Source organism: Macaca mulatta, chromosome 2, assembly GCF_049350105.2.
Source record: "Macaca mulatta isolate MMU2019108-1 chromosome 2, T2T-MMU8v2.0, whole genome shotgun sequence".
In the NCBI taxonomy this organism is placed as follows: domain Eukaryota; kingdom Metazoa; phylum Chordata; class Mammalia; order Primates; family Cercopithecidae; genus Macaca; species Macaca mulatta.
The window spans coordinates 87,048,674-87,061,880 of record NC_133407.1 but is presented as its reverse complement, the minus strand read 5'-3'; the positions used below and the strand labels follow the sequence as shown (position 1 = coordinate 87,061,880).

The 13,207-nt window shown below is 33.7% G+C and overlaps 1 protein-coding gene across 6 annotated transcripts in view; it reads right to left on the bottom strand.

Moving 5' to 3' along the window:
* Positions 1 to 13,207, bottom strand: part of NAALADL2 (N-acetylated alpha-linked acidic dipeptidase like 2) — a 1,473,645-nt gene that overhangs the window by 715,004 nt on the left and 745,434 nt on the right. The window lies entirely within an intron of this gene.

Here is a 13,207-nt window from a genome sequence, read left to right as displayed (position 1 = left end):
TTTTTATAAGGTTAAAAAAGTGGTGATAATTTGCATGCACAAAAATAAGGATGGGTTAAATAAATTACGGCATGTCAATTTATAGTGTAGCATGTAGTCATTATAAATAATTACTAAGAATAAGTAAACATATAATTAGAAATAATACGTTATGAAATTCTAATGATGTAAAGTTAGGTTAAATAAACTGGTTAAAATAATATATGTGGGTGAAACATTTAAAAAAATACATACTTGTGCAAAGGAAATGTCAATCAATGTGCTAATTATGGTAGAACCAATGAAGATACCTTTTATATTCTGTATTTATGCATTTTTCAATTTTTCCATAATGAGAGATTATTATTGTGTGATGAGAAATATTTTTGTTTAGTATAAAAGAAAGAGACAAGCTTAAGACTACTAAATTTTATAGTACAGATATTTAGTACTACTTGTCATCTTATAAGAGGTCAACTTCAATAAATTCCATCATTAAGTTCCCAGAACAAAAGTTTAACTAGGGGTTTATGAAGGGAATTCTTTAACACAGATATTTATTTTTTCCCACCAGTGATGTATGTACCTCTTTTTTCCCAAAAGAATATTAGCTTGCCAAGAGTTATTTTTAAAACCAAAGCCTTATTTGATGAATCATTTCAAATAAATATCATAATTTTTGTTGACTTATGCAAACACAAGGTCACTGTGACCTCTTAACTGCCAAAGATGGTAATCACACTAGACTCTTCAGAAAGTAGAAATCTGCTAAATAGTGTTGCCCTACATCAATCAAGCCTTCAATTGGTAGCAGATTTTAAAGTATGAGGTCATTTTTGAAGAACACCCTCATTACTGTGAAAATCCCATTTAGCATCTTCAGAAAGAAAAAAAAAAGCTGGATTTTGATTTTTCTCTTCAAGCATACTTATAAAAATTTGCATCACAATGTCTGCAATATTAAATGGCTTAAAGAGGAACAAATACAAAATTTTCTCTCATTGGCCTCCTGGTCCCCTAATCATTCCTTCAAACTATACCTGGGACAACTTACCTGCTACCTACAGTCTCAGTGCCACTTTAACCCGTCCTTCTTGGAGAAAGTCGAAAGCACTGGAATAGTTGAGCTTTATCCATTTTATTGAGAGATGTCCAATGACCATTTAAGCTAGACACAGTGACACCAAATATCCATGAGACAGTGATAAACTTCTTTAGAGCTTCTTGGCTCCCTCAAGTCAACTCTAAACTCTTGGCCCCATAACCTGACTTATGTCCTGTCTCAGCTTTAGTGTACATGATTTCCCAGTCTTCTTTGTCCTCTTAAACTGCAATGATGTAACTTTGGCTCCTTGAGAAACCAGAAGCACTGGCCCCTCAGATATTTTGCCTTGCTATCTCACCTTATCTTCCCTCTCTACACCCTAAGGAGTAGGTTCACAATGGTTACCAAACTGAAAGATGTGCTTTTTTAGTCACCTAAACTTTTGCCCATATTCCCATTCCTTCACCCCATAACACTTGAACTTTGGTTGTGCATAAAATTTATATTAGTCTTCTGCGTCAGGGTTCTGATTCTCATATTTAATATGCTGCTATAATGAGCTTCTCTAGACTTATTCTTAACATTTTTCTCTAGCACTGATATTCTGTCTAGCTCCTAAAATTCTGCTCTCAGAACAACTTCCACATTTTCTGGTGTTTTTTGCTTAAATACGTACTTATTTTCTTGTTCTCAGATTTCTTATCAAGACACCTAGCTATCTCTGACATTAGTTTTATCTATCCTCCAGTTATTATTCATAGGATCTTCCAAGATCACCTGCTCTGCTCTGAAAGGTAGTATTATCTCCAGGATCTGCACTTTATTTCTATGGGCCTCTTGTTACAATTTGAATTTAGGTTTTGAAATCAACATCTTTCTTTTTGACTGATTTTTTTCCTCAGTAATTTTTAATCACTTTATTTGACTAACTTGGTGGTGTTTATTAAAAATTTTCATATGCCAGCAAGAAATCCTACTATAAGCTCTATAGTGTTGGTTATTTACACATGCTTACTCTACAAATCTGTGTTTATATGTTTTTGTATGCATATCATTTTTTGAGAGGAGCCTAGGGATATTAGCAAAGGAAATACAAGGATTTTTTTATTACTGTATGAAAAAATATATGCCCTCATTCATCTTCCCAATACAATGAATTATCAATTTTCTTGTCAAGTATATTAAATGATTTTGAAATAAACCCCTCACAGGTAATGATGATGCTCTATTAGAATTTTTCACATTAACCGAGAATTAACTCATTCCTCCCAGTGAAGAAATCTGTACTCTAGAACACTTACAGGGATTTTAAGCATAAACGTTTACACTGTTGAGGGATATTATTTTTGAACAAAACATTATTTGCATTAGTAGTAGGACAGGAGCCATCTATTTGTTAATAAAGAGCTATAGACAACAGAAGGAAACTATTACTCTGATAATATAAGTAAAAAAGGTCAAAACTTACTCATCAATTAATGTAGGATGTTATGTTTTCACTCTATGTGGACATATTTTATATCTTATAATTTGAACTATAATACGTTTGCATAATTATTACTTTAGTTAATTCGATTTATGATTTATTATTCTGATAAAATTTAAAGGCATTTTAAAAAATCAGTTATCTTGGAGCCAAGACAAAGAAGGTAGACAGATATTCATGGTCTCATTTACAGTGGCGGTGGTGGGAGAATGTTTAAGAAAAGTGATGACAGTCTTGAATTTGAAGTTATTCTCTGCTCAGTATCATCATACTTTATCTCCCTTATTTAATGCTTCACCTTCACCCCTAGTCTTCAAAAGAGCTTTATTAACTATTGAAAATGGAGACAGCATCTGTACTCTGCTGTATTTTTTACTCAACCTGTCTTTTAATGCTATATATTGAGGAAAAAATAATATTTAGGTGTAAAGGTTATCTGAGAATTAGAGATTATGCACATAAAATACAAGGTACATAGGATCAATACATTGCAGCTGTTTTCCATTTTTAAGCTACAAAACAGTCATGAAAAAGGACCCCCCAAAAAAGCTGAGTAGCTGATGGCACTCATCATGAAGTAAATGTATGGATTATGTCGACTAGTATCATCACACTTTCAGGAGATACAATAAAAATGTGCACAAATAAATACGCAGTTGGAAAACAAAAGTTGCAGATACAGGTTAAGCTTTGGCTACAAGTTACCTTGAAGCTATTTGTCTAAAATCATTCTCCAAGGGAGCTCATTTTCTTTACTGATACCTCACATGGCACTTGAGCACATAGTATAAGATACGATGGGAAGAAACCAAATCAGAATAAAAGAAGCAAATAAACTGTGACTGTAGACAAGCCATGCACACATGGAAGATATAGTCACTGCAAATGTTTGTGTGTGAACAGGTAGATCCAAACTTAATTGTGTATATAACCATAGAAATACCCAGAAAACCACTAGTCAGACACCAGATAGATGATTATCAGGGGAATTAGCAATTTGCATTATGTGCTTAAAGATGATGCCAACAAGTTGTTTGATTTGGAGGAAATGTTTTAATCTTTCCTATGTTCAGTTACATCATCTCAAAGTAAAAACATTCAGAATCAACACACAAAATCAGATGGCATTTCTATACACTAACCATAAGCTATTAAAAAATTAAGAAAATAGTTCCACTGACTGTAGCATTAATTAGAATAAAATACTTAGAAATAAACTTAATCAAAGAGATGAAATAGCTGTTCAAGGAAAACTGTAAAATACTGATAAAAGAAATTGAAAAGACACAAATAAATGGAAAGATATAACATGTACATGAATTAGAAGAATTAATATTGTTGAAATGTCCATACTACCCAAAGTGATTGACAGATTCATTGCAATCCCTATCAAAATTCCAATGGCATCTGTCATAGAAATAGAAAAAACAATCCTAAATTTGTATGGAACCATAAAAGACAGTGAACAGCCAAAGTAATCCCGAGAAAGCAGAACAGTCCTGGAGGTTTTACATGTCCTGATTTCAAACTATATTACAAAGCTACAGTAATCAAAATAGTGTGGTGCTAGAAAAAAACAGACATATATACAGGTGAAACAGAATAGAACCCACAAATAGACACATATATTTGTCAAATTCGATGGTTTAAAGAGAATCAAATACATAATTCTATCTGACCCTCTCATTGGCCTCCTGGTGTTCAACTAATTTGATAAAGGTGCCAAGAACACACAATAGAGAAAGGATAGTTTCTTTAATATATGGTATTGGGAACGTTGACTATCTCCAGACAAAAGAATTGACATTGGACCCTTGTCTTACACCACATACCAAAGTCAATTCAAAACGGATTAAAAACTTCGAGGTAAGACCTGAAATCATAAACTCCTAGAAGAAAACATAGGGAAAAAATTCTGTGGCATTGGTCTTGACAAAGACTTTTTGGATATGACACCAAAACCATAGACAACAAAAGCAAAAATAAACAAGTGGGACTATATGAAACTAAAAATGTTTCTTCATAGCAAGGAATCAATCAATAAAATGAAAAGGCAACCCACAGAATGGAAAAAAAATGTATTTCTAAACCTTATATCTGATATCTGATAAGAAGTTAATATCCAAAATTTATTAGAAGTTATAATATACAAAAGTTATAAAGGACTTATACAAGCCAATATGACAACAAACAATGTGATTTTAAAAATGGGGAAAAGACCTTAATAGACATTTCTCCAAAAAAGACATAAAAATGGCCAACAAGTATATGAAAAGGTACACAAGATCACTATTCACTAAAAAAATGCAAATTCTATCTACAATATGAAATTACCTCACAGCTGATAGAATCGCTATTATCATAAAGACAAGAGACAAGTGTTGGCAAGGATGTAGAGAAAAGTACACTATTTTTGGGAATGTAAATTGGTACAATCATTATGGAAAACAGTACAGAAGTTCCTAAAAAAGTTAAAAAATAACTACTATATGATTTAACAGTTCTCATTCTGGGGATACATTCAAAGAAAATAAAATTAGTATCTCAAAGGGATATCTGTACATTCATATTCAGTGCAGCATTCCTCACAGTAGCCAAGATATGGGAACAACCTAAATGCATGTCAACAGATAAATGGATAAAGGAAATGTAAGATATATACTTATACATGTGTATAGATAAACAATCAAATATTATTCAGCATTAAAAATAAGGAAATCCTGCCATTTGTAATAACATATATTAATCTGGAAAACTATGCTAAGTGAAATAACCCAAACACAGACAGTTTATACTTTTATGTAGACTCTACCAAGTCAAATTCATAAAAGCAGAGTATAGAATGGTCATTGCCAAGGATTGGACGGGGATGGGGAATGGGAAGATGTTGGTCAAAGACTACAAAGTTTTTAATTATAAGATTAATGAGCTCCAGGGATCTATTGTACACCATGGTGACTAATGTACACCACAGTGACTATAGTTAATAATGTACTGTTTACTTGAAATTTTATAAGAAAGCAGATTTTAAGTGTTCTCATCACATACACACAAACAATGGTAACTGTGGGTAGTAATGGATGTGTTAATTAATTTGACTTTGGTGGCAGGACGTGGTGGCTCATGACTGTAATCTCAGCAATTTGGGAAGCTGAGACAGGCAGATCACTTAAAGCCAGGAATTCAACCAGTCTGGCCAACATGGCAAAACCCTGTCTCTACTAAAAATACAAAAAAAATTAGGCGGACATGGGGGCCCACACCTGTAGTCCCAGCTAATCCCGGTGCTGAGACATGAGAATCACTTGAATCTGGGAGGCAGGGGTTACAATGAGACAACATCCTGCCACTACACTCCAGCCTGGGTGACAGAATGAGACTCTGTCTCAAAAAAAAAAAAAAAAAGGTAATTAGTACATAATCAATACATAGCTTGAATCATCATGCAGTACATTTGAATATATACATTTTTTTTTGTGAGCTAAATATTTTAAATAAAAATAAAATTTAATAAATTTAAAAATCAAAGTAAACATATTGGATTTGATGGCATTTACAGTCTCTTCTACTTCTAACATCCTCTGATCCTGTGAATCTATATAAATCATAAAGAATCTGAAATGAAAGAATGCACTGGAGCTTTATAACACTTCCTTTTGTGAAATTCACTCATATCTAAATCTTGATATTGAAAATACATTTCTCCTTGTATTCCCTTATACCTACTGCTCAATTTTCAAATGAACTGAAACAATACAGCAGGACATTTCCAATCTTCTGTGCAATGATGAGAATACAGAACAAAATCAAATAAATGAAATCTCAGCAGGTGATAGGATTGCCTACTAAAAACACAAAAGAGAAAAAAAAGGGTAAATTGAAGAAATGATACTAATCAAATGGTTCTATGGTTCTTTGAAGTAGCTAATCTTTAATTATTGAAAATTAAATCATTTATTCCAAATGTTGAAAAATTAGACAACCATGTTCTTCAAATATGTAAGAAATTAAAAACCATTACCTTTACCTTACATTTTTCTTTCTAAAGAAAGATTGAAATTAATTTTAATCATGAGCACTTTCTTCACAATTAAAATCACTTTTAAATAAAATATAGTTAATAGCATTAATTTTCTAAACTATTATCTCAGATGCTCCTGTATTTATATTTTGCCTTCCAATAACACTGTAATTCTTCCAGGAAAGAAATCCTGACAACCTTCTATATTACTTAGCCAAGGGATGATAACATTCACAGATGTGTACACTTCATACAAAATATATTTCTATTCATGTGTTTTGTAATTATAAATGCAAATATACTGAGCAGTAAAGGAAAACTCATAAAAGTATACAGAATTGAAATCAATGAACTACACTATATCACATCTATTATTAATATTTTGTGTTTTTATTTACATCATTTTTATATCAAATGTCTTATATAATATTTATTCATTTATTTATGTTGAGACAGGGCCTTGCTATGTTGCCCAGGCTGGCCTTAAACTCCTGAGTAATTGGGAATATAGACAATCACCCCCATGCCCAGCTATTAATAATATTTATTTTATATTGAAAACAGTACGAACAGTAAATAATGCTAACTGAAATTATTAAATTTAAGTATAGTCAGTATAAATATAATAATGTAAAGGGTACTTAATAGTAATATTTCCAGATAAGGGTCAGAAAATGTACAATTAAGATGATAGTTTAACTGAAAGAAAAGCAAGGGACATTTCTTCCTCTTCAGATTCTGTTAATACTATGGTCAATATCATAACTGGAAAAAGTCTGCCCTTGGGATACCTGCAGAAGCCCTCCTATGAACCAGGTAAACACAGTTTATAATGCCCAAAGGTGTCCTATGTCAGTCCTGAAAGTAAATATTTCTGCTATTCATAGACTTGCTATGTAAACTTCATGAGTCTTCGGAAATTACCACAGGGCTACCTTATAGGAGAAGTACAGATTCCCAAAGCAGTTCTAACTCATCCAAGGTACCACAGCCTGGGATATAATATATGACCTAAACTAAAATGCTTCACTTTGCAGGGTGGTGGGAGATAATGAAGTGAAAGGATATTTATTGTATTTACCTTTTTCTGAATGACATGTCATGATGTCTGGGGATCTGTTCATTACATGAGCACACCTGTGAACGGTGTCCCAGAGAAGTGGCAAACAGACTAACATTTCTTGAGATTTACTTCAAGAGAGGCCAAGCTCAAAGCAATGGCCCTGGTTTCTCAGGGTGATTTCAGCAGATTTCAGCAGATTCACCTAAGTATATTCTTTCTTTACCCCTCAGACCCCTATTAACTGAATATTAACATATTCTACAGTAGATACTGATAACATTTACCATGATACTTTAACAAGACCAACAAGTCACATTTAATTTTTAGAATGTTAGTAAACATTCTTAAAAAAAAAAAAAAAAAAAAAAAAAAAAAAGGTACCTTGAACAAGATGAATGCCCTTGGGAAAAAAAAATCCCTTTTGGTTTTGATAAATCTGGACTATCTTTAAGATTTCTGTTGCAAATATTCTTGTGTTTCTCTCTCAACTTCAGGAAACTTCATTAATCATTAATTTATGTATTAAATACATTTTCTTTGATGAATTGCTCAGCCTAACAGTGGAAAAAATGTTTTGGATTTTGTGTGTGTGTGTGTGTGTGACAATAAAACTTATGTCACTATTATGATATACAATTCTTACACCTTTTCTCAGAAAATAAGCTACATGTGTTCATTTGAAATATTTTCCTTTAACATATCTTGGAACCAAGATTGAATTTTAAAAATGGAATTGTTTGGTTACTTTTGAAATGCCAGTTTGATAGGCTGATAAAGTTAACAAGATAGCTCTAAATCAGTGAAATTGCCAATACTGTGTGCAGTGAGTGAGACAGCTCAGCTGATCCCAGAACCAATAAAAGAAATTATGTCTGCTTTAAAATGTACCTTTTCCCTTATACCTCTATCAAATTAAAGGCCATATTCTGTACAATCAGAATTTATTAGATCTAATGCTTTTTTTTCCTAAGTCAATCACCTCTTTTATCTGTTCTTCCTATCTCCAATTCCTCTTTTCTGGTCTCACTTGAATTCACTCCAATGAGGCTTTTGCCCTCCCTACTCCCCAGAAACTATTCTTGTTGCAATCACCAATTACTCCTTCTCCCATACACATACACTCACTTTGCTAAATCCAATAGTCAATTGCCAGATCTCATTGTTATATGTATAGCAAGGGCATTTTGACAAAGTTGAACACTGCACACTCTTAGATTTCCAAATTTTGGCTGTTTTGGATTTCCTCTAAATTCAGTAGTATTTCCTTCCAATTTCAAATCTCCTTTGCTGGTTCTGCCTCATTAAATTGTTGGAATGCCTCAAGTCTCAGTCAGTCCTTATGTCTCATCTCTCTTCTCTCTACACTTACTCTTTTGGTAATCTCCACTAGTCTTATGACTTTAAACGCGACTAATATGCTGACAATTCTAAAACTTTTATCTCCAAAACAGACTCTGCTGAACTATGCACTTAACATATGTTACTGGATGTCTAGTAGGCATCTCAAACCTGTTAGGTTCCAGATATCAGCTTCTGTTCTTGTACAAAATAGGTGCCTCCTTAAATCTTTCTCATCTAATTTAGTAAACTATATATTCTTTCAGCCACTTAGGCCAAAACAAGTAGAAGTATTCTTATATCACTTATTTTCTCTCACATTCCATATCTAATCAATCAAAGGATCCTGTTCATTTGACCTTCAAAACATATAAAATATCCAATCTCTTTGCACCACTGCTATTTATACCATCCTGGTACAAGCCACCACTATCTACCATCTGGATTAGTGCAATAGGGCTCCCTGCTGTCTCCCACTTAGTGCTATTTTCAACAAAGTAGTAGAGCGATCTTGTAAAAACCTAATTTGGATCATGTCACTCCTTTGCTTAACACTCTCCAGTGGCTTCTGGAACCTTCTCAGAGTAAAAACCAAACTCAACCTACAATGATCCACAGTTTCATCCTGTACTATCTAGTTTGTTAACTACCAGTCACCAGGTAGTTTAATTGAAATTTAACCATCAATTTAATTTCAACTAAATTGAAAATAAGTAAAATTTAAAATTCATTTTTTACTTCACAATAGCATATTTCAAGTGCTCAGTAGCCACATGTGGCTAGTGGCTGCCATATTGAACAATGCAGATACAGAACACTTCCATTACCACAAAGTTATGGAACAGTTCCATTAGAAAGTGTTACTCTATACGATCAACTTCTCCCGATTATTTCTCTGACTCACTTCACCCATGTTTGAAAACTGCTCACTAGATTGATCTTCCCTAAATAGAAAACTTTAGTGCTCATCTCTCTACTCCAATATATTGTCTATTCCTGTTGAAATTCTATTTCTATGTCTGCCTGTTGAAATTCTATTAACCTTTAAGTTCATATGAGAAGACATTATCTCATAAAGTTTCTTTGGACACAATACTCTCTCCAAATAGCGATACCTCTTTCTTGAAACACCCATATTGCTGTGTTAGAATGTGTCATATGATATATTCTTATTCTATCATGTATGATAATAATTTAAGCACTTTTCTTAATCCCCTGCTAATGTGTGGCATGCAATCTCATTTAACACATCATTCTTTCTTACCTCTTTTCTTTCTTGCTGAATTCCATAAAGAAGTTTGAAAAGCCTCCCTTGCAGCTAGGGAAGGCCACATGACAAAAATATGCCAAATGTAAAATGAAAGCCTGTTGAAAACTTTGGGAAAAGCATTTATCTTACTGATAAAAGTGATTAATGTGGCTAGAGTTGCCTTTCCTCTCTTATTCCTGCTTAGATGCCTAGATCTGTAGTGGGCTTTCTAATGACCCTGAGGTAAAAAGTGTAAGGATGAAAACCAAGATGTTGAAACTGGCAATGTCACAATGTGCATGGGTTTGTGATATCATCAATGACTAACTGAACCAACAACAGTGACCACCTAACTCCAAACATCTTGTTTTATTTGTCTAAGCCAATGTTAACTGAATTTTCTGTTACTTGAAACTTAAAACTGCTATTATTACCTTACTTAGTTATATGTTAGATTGTAGAATTTGATAATGCCCAAATAGCTTCAGTATTCTCATGAAAGGTGGCAGAGACCCGTACAACAGAAGAAGTCAAATATTTAAATGAAGTGGAAGCAAGTTAGATAATCCACTTAACCACACAGACACAAACACAAGAGATGGGCAAAAACAACAGAGGTTTGCAATCTGATTTAGAAAGTATCTTAGATGGCTACCCTGATGTTATTTTCTCTTTCCTTAAGAGAAAAAAGCTATCCCTTCATGAGTAAAATTATTACATTTTTAGACAAAAAGAAAAAACACAAAAATTGAGTAACATATAGCTTTCTTCTTAGGAAACATGATATGGTTGAAGAAAACAAAACTGATAATCAAGAATGCTTAAGTGCTTAATGCTAGTATACTAACAGAGCACAAAATTTAACATGGTCAATTGTGTTTTATAGAAGATTGGTAAGGACTTTGAAAATGTTTCACAGTGGAGGAAATACCTAAGTTGCCTCTTGAAAGATTAATATGTATTCACTAGAGATACAGATGAGGGCATGTAAGGCAGAGGCAGCAGGTTAAGCCAAGAGCACATGGAAAATAAACAGTAGGGTACATCTGGACAACTGCAGGTAGCCCAACTGGAGGCACAGTAGAAAGAGAAAATCTGAAATAGAGGAGCCAGGTCATGACCTGAAGCCATAATTAGAAATTTGGACATTTTTCTGTAATTAATGTGGGACAATGAGTATATCGAGAATATTGTCAAATGTGTATTGGGGCATAGTACCCAAGCACTAGTGTGAGTGGGCACTATGCCAAGTACTGGGAAGTTAAAAAGGTTTCATGACAGAAATCATGACTTGGGACCACTGCCCTACTATCCATTAGTACCACCATCCATACATGTTCTGAACTGCATTAGTCATCGCTTAGTTCAAAAATCTGAGCACTTTATAATCAACAATAATCTCCAAATTCTAATGTCTTCTCTTGGTTTAAGAACTCTTTCAAGTGATTTTGTCCTTCCTATCTTAAAATTTTTAAAGGTAATTTTTTAAAGATGTCTGCCCTGGCTTGAATGTCCTCTCCAAAACTCATGTTGAACTTTGTCATTTTAACTGTATTAAGTGTAGAACTTTTAAGAGGTAATTAGGCCATAGGGTTTTGACCTCATAATGGATTAATGTCATTATCATGAAAATGGGTTCATTATCATAGGAGTGGGTTCATTATAAAAAGATGAATTTGGCTCCCTTTTGCCTTTCTCTTGCTGATATTATCCTGCCTGTCCACCTTCTGATGTAAAATAATTAAGCAAGAAAGTCCTTACCAGATGCCAGCTCCTTGATCTTGGACTTCTTAGCCTTGAGAACCATGATAAATAAATTTGTATTGTTTATAAATTACTCAGTCTGTGACATTCTGTTATGGCTGCACAAAACAGATTGAGATAATGTTCATATCAATTTTTCTTCTAATTGGAAAATACAAAAAGTGAGTGTGGTGACGCCAGTGGGGAGAGAGGGCGTGGAAGCAGATAATAAAGATAAAGTTGCTTCAAGCAAAACCCTGGATGGGAGCAAGCCACATTAAACAGGAAACCCCCAATTTATAAACTAAATTAATACTAGCTGATAAATTCTAACAATTATCAGGTAGTGCTGCTCATAGCTCCCTTTCTTGACTAATGCCAATCAGCTATCTTCTTGGAAGTCCTCTAATCAACTTTCTCCGGCTGTTAATATTTAATGTCTCATTATACCTACTCATAAACATGAATATACTTAATATTTTATGTCTCAATTCACCTTTAAGGAGTATTTAAAAGAAAAACAAGTCCAAGGCCAAAACGAATGCTTGGTTCACAGTCACGTGAAATTGGGGAGTTGCACTGGATATTCATACAATAAAACTTCTCCAGTGCATAAATAAACCCAACACATATCCTTATCACTGTTGATTGCAGTGGCCCAGTGGCAATCAACCAGTACGCAGAAAGGCCCTCTATTTCCATTCTGAGGCAATCATGAACAAAAGTTTACATCAGTATAGGCAGGGGCTTATTTATGACCAGAAAAATAAAATCCTTTGTAAAAGTGGGATTCACCAGGTGTCTTCCACCTATTCACTGTCTAGAGCTCCCTTAACAATACAAAGCTGAGTTTAATCAACTACCAATTCAGGACAGCATAATTATTTTCATTATTTCCTTTCAACTATTACAATGTGTCACCATTGTGGCAGTAAGGACAGAATGCGAAAGAAAAAGAAATGCAGAGATCACAGATACAAGAATGAAACCAGTAAAAAGTGGTAGAAGCTTGTCCTGTCTTTTATACAAAATCTCCCCCAAATACTGGCTTCTATTCTGAGAAAGAAAAGGAAAAAAAAAAAAAAAAAAAGGAATTTTAGTTACATTAAAATGTCAACCAAACTGTGGCCAGAGGAAACATATGGAGAAACCCATCTTGAATCTGGGGGTGTCTTGGCTCTGTACTCTGTGGAATGAGGACCTGCCTGGGGAGGATGCCCAGGGTACTAACTAAAATAGTGGAAGCCTGTTGGCCCAAATTTATAAACAAAAGTGTGATGTGG